Source organism: Dipodomys ordii, unplaced genomic scaffold (assembly GCF_000151885.1).
Source record: "Dipodomys ordii isolate 6190 unplaced genomic scaffold, Dord_2.0 Scaffold160, whole genome shotgun sequence".
In the NCBI taxonomy this organism is placed as follows: Eukaryota; Metazoa; Chordata; class Mammalia; order Rodentia; family Heteromyidae; genus Dipodomys; species Dipodomys ordii.
In genome coordinates, this window is record NW_012267376.1 from 41,171 (window position 1) to 50,666 (window position 9,496).

Genomic DNA, 9,496 nt, shown 5'->3' on the forward strand with positions numbered 1-9,496 from the left:
GGGCCGGCAGTACGATCCTGCGAGGCGGAGGCGGGAGGGCGCAGCCGGCTTGGCGGTGAGGCCGGGAAAGGCCTGGGCCCGTTCCCTCCGGGAGACACTCTCTCTGCCCGGGTGACCGCGAGGAGACCGCCTTAGGCCGCCCGCTCAGCGCCGCGTCAGTGACCAAGCCCGGCCGCCCCCGGAGACTGTGTGAGCCTAACGTCCTACTGTAAGACTTGCCAGAAACAACGCATCTCTTTGGTAGAAAATGCTTCATCAATAGCTCTGTACCGTGCCCACTGTGGACAGCATTTTTGCGTTGTCATCTGGAGTATTATGAATCAATTTGGAGTCTTTAACACGTATTTCCTGCAGGGAATGGCTAGTCTTTCTATTCCTTCTTACTTTAGCGCTGTTATATTAAAATCCTTGCAAAACTTTTTTTAAAAATGTTATTTTTACTAGAGCAAGACCACAAAGCAGTGATTGAAAGTGTTCCTTCTGGAGCCAGAACTATCAGAGTCAGAATCTAGGTTCCACCAATTAACCAGATCTAGGAGCTCAGGTAAAACAGAAGCTCTTCAGGGCCACAGTTCCTCTTTCAAAGAAATGGGGCTAACAAGTTCCTTCCCTGTGCGGATTACAATGAGCTAGTATTTGTAAAGAGATCAACACGTCTGATGCACTGCCTCTTTCCATCCTGAGAATCCATCCATCCCGAGCTGAGTTTCCTGGTCCTCTCCAATACAAGGGAAGTTCTCAGTTACTGTATGACTGCAGAAGACAATGCTCCACAAACGGTACTCATCAACTGACTTGGTGAATTGAAGCTTCTTTTACAGCCACTTCAAGATAATTTTTGACTTGATCTTTTTAAGTTGATAAAATGATGGGAATTTGTAAGGCTCTGACGAAGTACAAATCCAAATCCGGGCCAGGAAGTGTTCAGGGACTGGCAATCAAATGGCTGATTCAAGGCAATAGTGACTGCCCTGTACAGGGGGGGGGTCTCACTTTTGTAAATCAAACTCAAGATCTTGCCTCAGTTTCCCAATCCTGGCAATGAGGGGAGAAGGAAGGGGGAGGGGGATGGCTGGAGAATCACACTGAGGGCACTGCTTGTGCATGCGAGTGTACTGGTGCTGGGCTTGAACTCAGGACCAAATGCTATTCCTTACCTTTTTTTGCTTAAGGCTGACAATCTACCACTCGAACTACATACACCTCTATGTCACACATTTTGCAAGTTAATTGGAGAGAAGTATCTCAGATTTGTCTGCCTAGGCTGGCCTCAAACCAAGACCCTCAGATCTCAGACTCCTGAGTAGCTAGGACTGAGCCACCAGCCTCAGGTAGTACTGTGTGGCCTAGTATGTACAAAGCCCTGGTTCAATCTCCACAGCAAAAAAAAAAAAAATCTACAAATAATTAAAACCTTACAAGTTATAAATATTTTGACTAAAATTATATATGTCCTTCATAGTGAATTTTATCATTCCACTGCATGGTAGGCCATGGTATGTTTTTTGTTTATTGGTCAGTCCTGGGGCTTGAACTCTGAGCCTGGGCACTGTCCCTCAGCTCTTCAGCTCAAGGCAAGCACTCTACCATTTGAGCCACAGCGCCACTTCAAGTTTTCTGGTGGTTTATTGGAGATAAGAGTCTCACGGCCTTTCCTGCACAGCTAGCTTTAAACCACAATCCTCCTCAGCCCCACGTAGCCAGGATTACAGGCTTGAGCCACGGGGACCCAGCTTGGCCATGGTATGTTTTATTATATTCTTAGGCACAGACTTTGCAGACAGTATTTCACTGTCTGGTCTGGTCATGGGGTCTGAACTCTGGGCCTGGGCACTGTCCCTCAGCTCTTCAGCCAAGGCTAGTGCACTACCACTTGAGCCACAACACCACTTCTGGCTTTTTTCTTTTTGCTTATGTGGTGCTGAGGAATCGAACCCAGGGCCTCAGGCATGCAAGGCAAGCGCTCTACCACTGAGCCACCTTCCCAGCCCACTATAATATTTTTTTAAGTGGACAAATATCCTGTTAACCAAAATACCCTATACTTACACATATTTCTTTAAAGTTTCTAGGATTTGAATTTATTTTCATTAGCATACATTGTTGCACAAGGGGTTCATTGTAACATTTCCATAAAGTGTATACAATGTACCTCAATCAATCTCCCTTCCTCTTTTTTTTTTTTTTTTTGGTTCCAGTAGTGGGGCCTGAACTCTGGGCCTGGGCAGTGTCCCTCAGCTCTTCAGCTCAAGGCTAACACTCTACCACTTGAGCCACAGCGCCACTTCCGGCTTTTTTCTTTTTGCTTATGTGGTGCTGAGGAATCAAACCCTGGGCCTCATACATGCAAGGCAAGTGCTCTACCACTGAGTCACCTTCCCAACCCCCTCTTTTTTTTTTTAGCAGCATACCAATCAGTTATTCATAGAGGGATTTCACTGTGAGATTTCCACTCATGTATACAATATATTCTATTCGATTTCACCTCTATCCTTCCTAAAACAATTGCAACTGGTTTCATACTTCTGCAATTTCCATACATGCAAATCATCTACCTTCACCTTCCAACTTCCTCTACCAGTACACTCATCAGAGCTTGTTTCTCTGTCCCTGCCCCCCAGCCATATTGATCAGCAGCTTTCAATGAACCTCATATAACAATTTCAACAATTCCATTGCTGTATTTTCATACATGCAAATAAACTACATCACCATATTCATCCTCTCATCCTTGTCCCTCAATAGAGTCTCATGAAATGAGTTAGGAAATTTCTCCTAGTCCTGGGAGATATTGTATAGAATTTTTTTGTGTGTGTTTGGCAATCCTGAACTCAGGGTCTGGATGCTGAGTCTGAGCTTTTTCCCTCAAGGCTAGCACTTTACCACTTGAGCCACAGCTCTACTTCTAGCTTTTTAGTAGTTAATTGGAGATGAGTCTCTTGGAATTTCCTACAAAGGCTGACTTCAAACTACTATCCTCAGATCTCAGCCTCCTGAATAGCTAGGATACATGCATGAGCCACTGGGTGCATGGCTTAAAATTGATTTTGGTTTTGTTTTTTTGTTTGTTTTGCTTGTCATGGGGCTTGAACTAGGGGCTTGGGCACTGTACCTGAGCTTAGCACTCTACCACTTGAGCCACAGTGCCATTTCTGGCTTTTTCTGTTTATGTGGTATTGAGGAATCAAACCCAGGGCTTCATGCATGCAAGACAAGCACTCTACCACTAAGCCACATTCCCAACCGAAAACTGATTCTTTAATTTTAGGCAAAGGGCTAGATTTGTAGCTCAGAGGAAAGTCATTTGCCTAGCATATGTAAAACCCTTTGTCCAATCCCTGGTATTGGAGGGGAGGGGAAGAGTTAGGTAAAACTCTTTACTAAAATCATCTAGTTCCTTTGTATGACTTTTTCTGCTTATGTGGTGCTGAGGAATCGAACCCAGGGCCTCATGCATGTAAGGCAAGCAGTCTACCACTGAGTCACCTTCCCAGCACTGTATGAAGTACTAAATTAAAATTTCAACTTAATATTTTAGGAGACAGACACAGTGGTACATGTTCATAAACCCCTACCAGAAGGCAAGAGGATCACAAATTTGAGGCCAGACTGGGCTATTATGAGATCATGTCTTAAAATAGTACCCCCCACACACACACAGAGTCACAGGGCCTAATCTATTTAACGTAACACTTTTTTTTTTGTCAGTCATGGGGCTTGACCTTTGGGCCTGGGTGCTGTCCCTCAGCTCTTCAGCTCAAGGCTAGCACTCTACCGCTTTAGACACCAGCACCACTTCCGGTTTTCTGGTGGTTAATTGGAGATAAGAGTCTCACAAACTTTCCTGCCCCAGCTGGCTTTGAACTGTGATCCTCAGATCCCAGCCTCCTGAGTAGCTAGGATAACAGGTGTGAGCCTGCTACTTAGCACATTTATGTGTGGAGAGTTGTTTTTCCTACATATTTTCATTTTTTGTGTCAGTACTGGAGCTTGCACTCGGGGCTTTGTACTCTCACTCAGCTTTTCCATTTAAGGTTGACACTCTACCACTTGAGCCATACCTCCACTTCCACCTTTTTGGTTAATTGGTTGGCTTCAAATAACAATCCTCAGATCTCAGCCTGCTAAGTAGCTAGGATTACAGGCATGAGCCCTACATGTCCAATCCATTTCATTCTTCTAATTGGTAATTTGTATTGTCCATCTTTTCATCAGTCTTAAGTTAGCAAAGGTTTGTTTCCTAGTTTTTTCTCTATTCAGTTATTAATTTCTAATTTTACTCCCCCTCTCCCCTTTTTTTTGCCAGCATGGGGTTTGAACCCAGAGCCTTGCACTTTTGCCCAGCTTTTTCACTCACAGCTAGAGCTCTACCTCTTGAGCCATGCCTCACTTCCAGCTTTTTGCTGTTCAATTTCATTTTTTTTGTCAGTCCTTGGGCTTGAACTCAAGTCCTGGGCACTGTCCCTGAACTTCTTTTGCTCAAGGCTAGCACTCCACCACTTGAGCCACAGAACCACTTCTGCTTTTTCTGTTTATGTGGTACTGAGGGCTTCATGCATGATAGGCAAGCACTCTACCATTAAGCCACATTCCCAGCCCTTGCTGTTCAATATGAGAGACTTCTCATATTTCTCTGCCCAGGCTAGCTCCAAATTGTGATTCTCAGACCTCAGCCTCCTGAGTAGGTAGGATTACAGGCTCAAGACACTGGCACTGGGTTTCTTTCTTTTTTGCATCTTAAGATATTTTTGTCTCTGTGTGTGCTTATCTCACTATATATTCCCAAGCTGGCCTTGAACTCAACAATCCTACCTGCTAGCATTACAAATGAGAAGCACCAGGCTTGGCCAACCAGTTATTTTTATATTTGTTTTTTTATGGGGGGGGGGGATATTGTAAATGTTGAATAAAGTCTATAAAGTAGTATATTGTATTAATTTTCTGGATCAAATCATTGCTATATAATGCTAACAAAAGGGGAACTGTGTTATAAGAACTCTGTATATTATTAAATTACCAAGTTTTATACCCATAATTTACCCATCAGCAATAAGTCTCCATTATTTTGCTTCCTAGGCCCCAGACAATCATTAATTTACTTTGTCTTACTTTCTGTCTCTATTTCTGCCTATTTTGGATGTCATATACTGTAATAGAGTATTTGGCCTCTGGTGATTGAGTTCCTTCACTTAATAAGAAACATATATATATATGTATATATATATATATATATATATATATATATATTTGGCCTTTGTCCCTAGCCCTCAGCACAGAGATTTTAAACCCTGAGAACATCTAGTATGACAATAGTGGTTTTGCCATTCATTAACCAGCCCTTTCCACCAAACCTAATAAGGTGACTTTTGGTGGAGCCCCAAGACAATTTCCAGATAGTATGCAGATGCTGGGTGCTAGAGGGTCTACCCAGTGAAATGAAGTTTGAAACATTTAGACCCACCCATTTCCTCCAAAGTACAAAAAGAGGGCTGGCAACTAATTTCACTCATCAAAGGCCAATGATTTATTCAACCATACCTATGAATCAGTTCTGAAGTACAAGGGGTAACCTGAGATTTGTTTCTAGCACCTGAAGGACAGTCTGTGCTATTAGTATAGTTAGTTCTAGAAATAAGTTGCACTAAATTATAGTACTATCAAGTAATATAATAAAATTAAAGAATTGGTTGGTAAGAGGGAAAGAAAAATTCCTATTTGGTGTCAGAATTGTTGTGAACAAAAATACATCAGACTTAATGTATGGTTCTCTATGTTCATTCATTGTTAGATGTTGATTTTGTCCCTCAAAATGATAAAAAAAAAAAAAAGTACTAACTCCTAGTACCTGTAACAACCAACTTGGAAAACAAGTCCTTAAAAAAAAAAAAAGAAAACAAGTCCTTAAAGCTGATCAAATTAAATGTTTATTAGGATAGGCCCTAATCTAATTTTTCTTTTTAATCAGTGCTGGGGATTTAGATTGAGGTATTGCATATGCTAGGCAAGCACTTTACCACCTCAACTCAAGTTGTAAGAGTCCTTTAGACATTCTGGATCACTGACTACCATCAGACATATGATTTACTAATATTTTCTCCCACTGTACAGGCTGACATCTTGCACTGTGGTACTATTTAAAGCACCAAAGTTTTAAGCTTTATAAAGCAAAATTTGTTATTTTCATATCATATTTTGGGAAGGGACTGAGAATTCAGGGCCTCACATTTGAGCTATGTCCCAGACCCCTTTTTTTTTTGTTTTTGTTTTTGTTTTTTGGGGTCTGGTCGTGGGGCCTGAACTCTGGGCCTGGGCACTGTCCTTCAGCTCTTCAGCTCAAGGCTAGCGCTCTACCATTTACGCCACAGCGCCACTTCCGGCTTTTTTCTTTTTGCTTATGTGGTGCTGAGGAATCGAACCCAGGGCCTCAGGCATGCAAGGCAAGCGCTCTACCTCTGAGCCACCTTCCCAGCCCTCTGTCCCAGACCCCTTATTGTATTATATATGCAATATTTTTGCATATCTAAAATTATTTCAAAGTTTAAAAATATTGAGCGTTATATAAAAGCATAATGAAAGTTTAAAAAAATATATATGGACTAGAGGGGCTAAAAATGTGGCTTAGTAGTAGAGTGCTTGCCTAGCATGCATGAAGCCCTCTCTGGGTTGATTCCTCAGTACCACATAAACAGAAAAAGCCAAAACTGGTGCTGTAGCTCAAGTGATAGAGCTCTAGCCTTGAGCACAGAGGCTCAAGGACAGTGCCCAGGCCCTGAGTTTAAGCTCCAGGACTGGCAAAAAAAACTCTCTGGCATGTGTGTTCTCCTCCCCCGCCTCCCCCCCCCGTGTGTGTGTGTGTGTGTGTGTGTGTATGTGTGTGTGTGTGTGTGTGTGTGTACTAGGGGTGTCAGTAGCTCACATCTGTAATCCTAGCTACTCAGAGGCTGAGATCTGAGGCCAGGCAGGAAGGTCTGTGAGACCAGGCTGAGATCTGAGGCCAGGCAGGAAGGTCTGTGAGACCCTTATTTACAACTGTGTGTGTGTGTGTGTGTGTGTGTGTGTGTGTGTGTGTACTAGGGGTGTCAGTAGCTCACATCTGTAATCCTAGCTACTCAGAGGCTGAGATCTGAGACCAGGCAGGAAAGTCTGTGAGACCCTTATTTACAACTTACCACAAAAGCAGAAGTGAAGCTGAGCTCGAGTGGTAGAGCACTAGCACTGAGTGAAAAAGCTAAGGGAAAGCGCCCAGGCTGAGTTCAAGCCCTGGTACCAGCAAAAGAAAAACAACAACAAAACAAAATAAAAAATTATGTGTTGCCATTCTCCCTACCACAGGTCCTCAGCCACTCCCACAACCTTTCCTGGGGTAGCTGGTAGCCCCCAGGTCCACCCAGACCTAAGCTCTTCCCTGCCCTAGAGTTCCTGCCAGGATAGCTGGCCACTCCTACTCTCCCCAGTCCAACCTGGGCACTTAAAGTATACCTCCTCTACCTCGAGCCCCAGAACTAGCACCTGGATAGGAGCAGAGGCCACACTTCTCCCTCTCCTGTGGGGAAGATGGCCCCACTAACAAACCTCTTTGTCATCCTCCTTCTGTGCCTATCTCTGCATGGTCCCCTGGGATGGATTCTTTCACAATGGACTAAACCAACAATTAAGCATTATCCCCACTGCTGGTCCTCAACTCCACCCAGACCTGAGCTCTACTCTGCCCTAGAGTTCCCACCATATAGCTGGCCACTCCCTCTCTTCCCCCCAGACCTACAGTGCACTTACTTTGCTTCTACCCCCAGAGCTACCCACCTGGATAGGGGCAGAGACCTTGTGCTCCCTCTTCAGGGGAAATATGGCCCCTCTAATAAACCTTATAATAACCTTTTTCCTGTGCCTGCCTGCCTCCACATGGTCCCCTGGGATGGTCATGATGGATCCTAACACCAACAGAAATGGAATTTTTTGTATCCCATTATATAGTTTTGTTTTGGTTTTTTTTGCTGGATTATTCAAATGATGCAGATTCTCTGCAAAAAACATCTCAGAAATTAGTATCATTAGTAAACTCATCCTTCAAAATAGAAGTTGTATGTATTAACTATCATCTGAGGCTAATATTATTATACAAACAGAAAAACATGTAAAAACTAAAGAGATTGGAGTCACATAAACGGCATAGGAATAAATGTCCCACAGACTAATATAGCTAGTTCGTTGGTTCGTTGGTTCACTCTTTCATTCATTCATTAGAATGAAGTCTTGCTATGTTGCCTTGGCTGTCATCCAGTGTACTACTCTCCTGACTTAGTTTTCTAAGTAGCTCAGATTACAGGTGAGAGCCATGACCTCTAAACTGGAAATATGTACTGTGAAGATATCATACCAATGGAAGGTGCTTTACCTGGGCCATTCAGAGGTTGATGCTTGAGCTGGCTGTGGAAGGTTCTTTAAGAGAAAAAAAGGAGAGAAGGTATACAAGAGTAGAAAGAATGTGGATGGTGCAATAATACAAATCCTTGTCAACAGGGCTGGAGGTTAGACAATATTTCTCCTATAGGTCCTACAGCTTCTTTGAAGTTTTGGAAAAGAATACAACTTGATAAGATCTACATTTTACAGCACTGTTTGTTAAGCATTGTGAAGCACAGATTAGGGGGATGGGAGACTGGGTGTCAGGGGACTGGCTGGGGAACCACAGAAATGTCTTCAATTTATTGCATATCCTATCACACCTGTAGACAACCACATGCTCTGGCCAGCAATCCCCGACTACACCTTTGATCCTAGAGTAACTGCATTAATATCCATTTTCATGCTCCTAAGTGTCCGTCTGCAGAAACAAAACACATCACTACTATCATCCACGAACATAAACAGAACTTCCACAATGCTTACCTTTACTGAGAGATAGCACTAATATTGTATGCTTTATTGTATCATTTTTGTAACATATTGGCTGCAACCGATTAAATCTTATTTCTTAACATACTAACTAATTCATAACCCCTGGCTGAAAAACCTCAATTAAAGATATCGTTAAGGTTTGGGGCAAAAGAGGAGAGAGAATAACTCTGGGACACGCAGATTTTAGGCTGTGGTTCTCAATCTTGGCACTGCATCAAAACCACATGAAGTATTACCAAAAGCGCAGCTGTTCGGCCCCGGTGCGTACTTTTAGGCATGCTTATTACGTTCATCCATGCGGAAACAGAAAACGTTCAGAAGTCTATGGATACTTACTGGGCTGAAACCCACTACATTCAGGAGTTTTGTGACAGCCTGGGGAGCAGCCAAGGTGGGAAGAGGGAACCAATCGTATGGCACCTCGCGGGTATCCGGTAATGTCACTTGTACCCTGGCCCTCGCCAAGCAGAGGCCAGGGCCACAGAGCCAGGCGCGGGAAGTCAGATACCGAGGAGAACCGGCCCTTAACTGCGCAGGGACCCGCCGCGCGCAGGGACCTTCCCAGAGTGCCTCGCGGCGCGCACGCGCACACCGCAGCTCC

At 43.6% G+C, this 9,496-nt stretch overlaps 1 protein-coding gene across 2 annotated transcripts in view; it reads right to left on the reverse strand.

Annotated features, from left to right (window-relative positions):
• LOC105998298 (up-regulator of cell proliferation) overlaps positions 1 to 9,423 on the reverse strand; it is a 27,113-nt gene extending 17,690 nt beyond the window's left edge. The window contains exons 1-2 of one of the 2 annotated variants that reach the window (XM_013032982.1): positions 9,232 to 9,423; positions 8,393 to 8,436 (exon numbers count right to left, since the gene is read on the reverse strand). The gene's annotated coding sequence lies outside the window, so the exon portion shown is untranslated. The remainder of the gene's footprint in view (positions 1 to 8,392; positions 8,437 to 9,231) is intronic. The other variant, XM_013032981.1, reaches the window with a different exon arrangement.
• Positions 9,424 to 9,496: the final 73 nt, after the last annotated feature.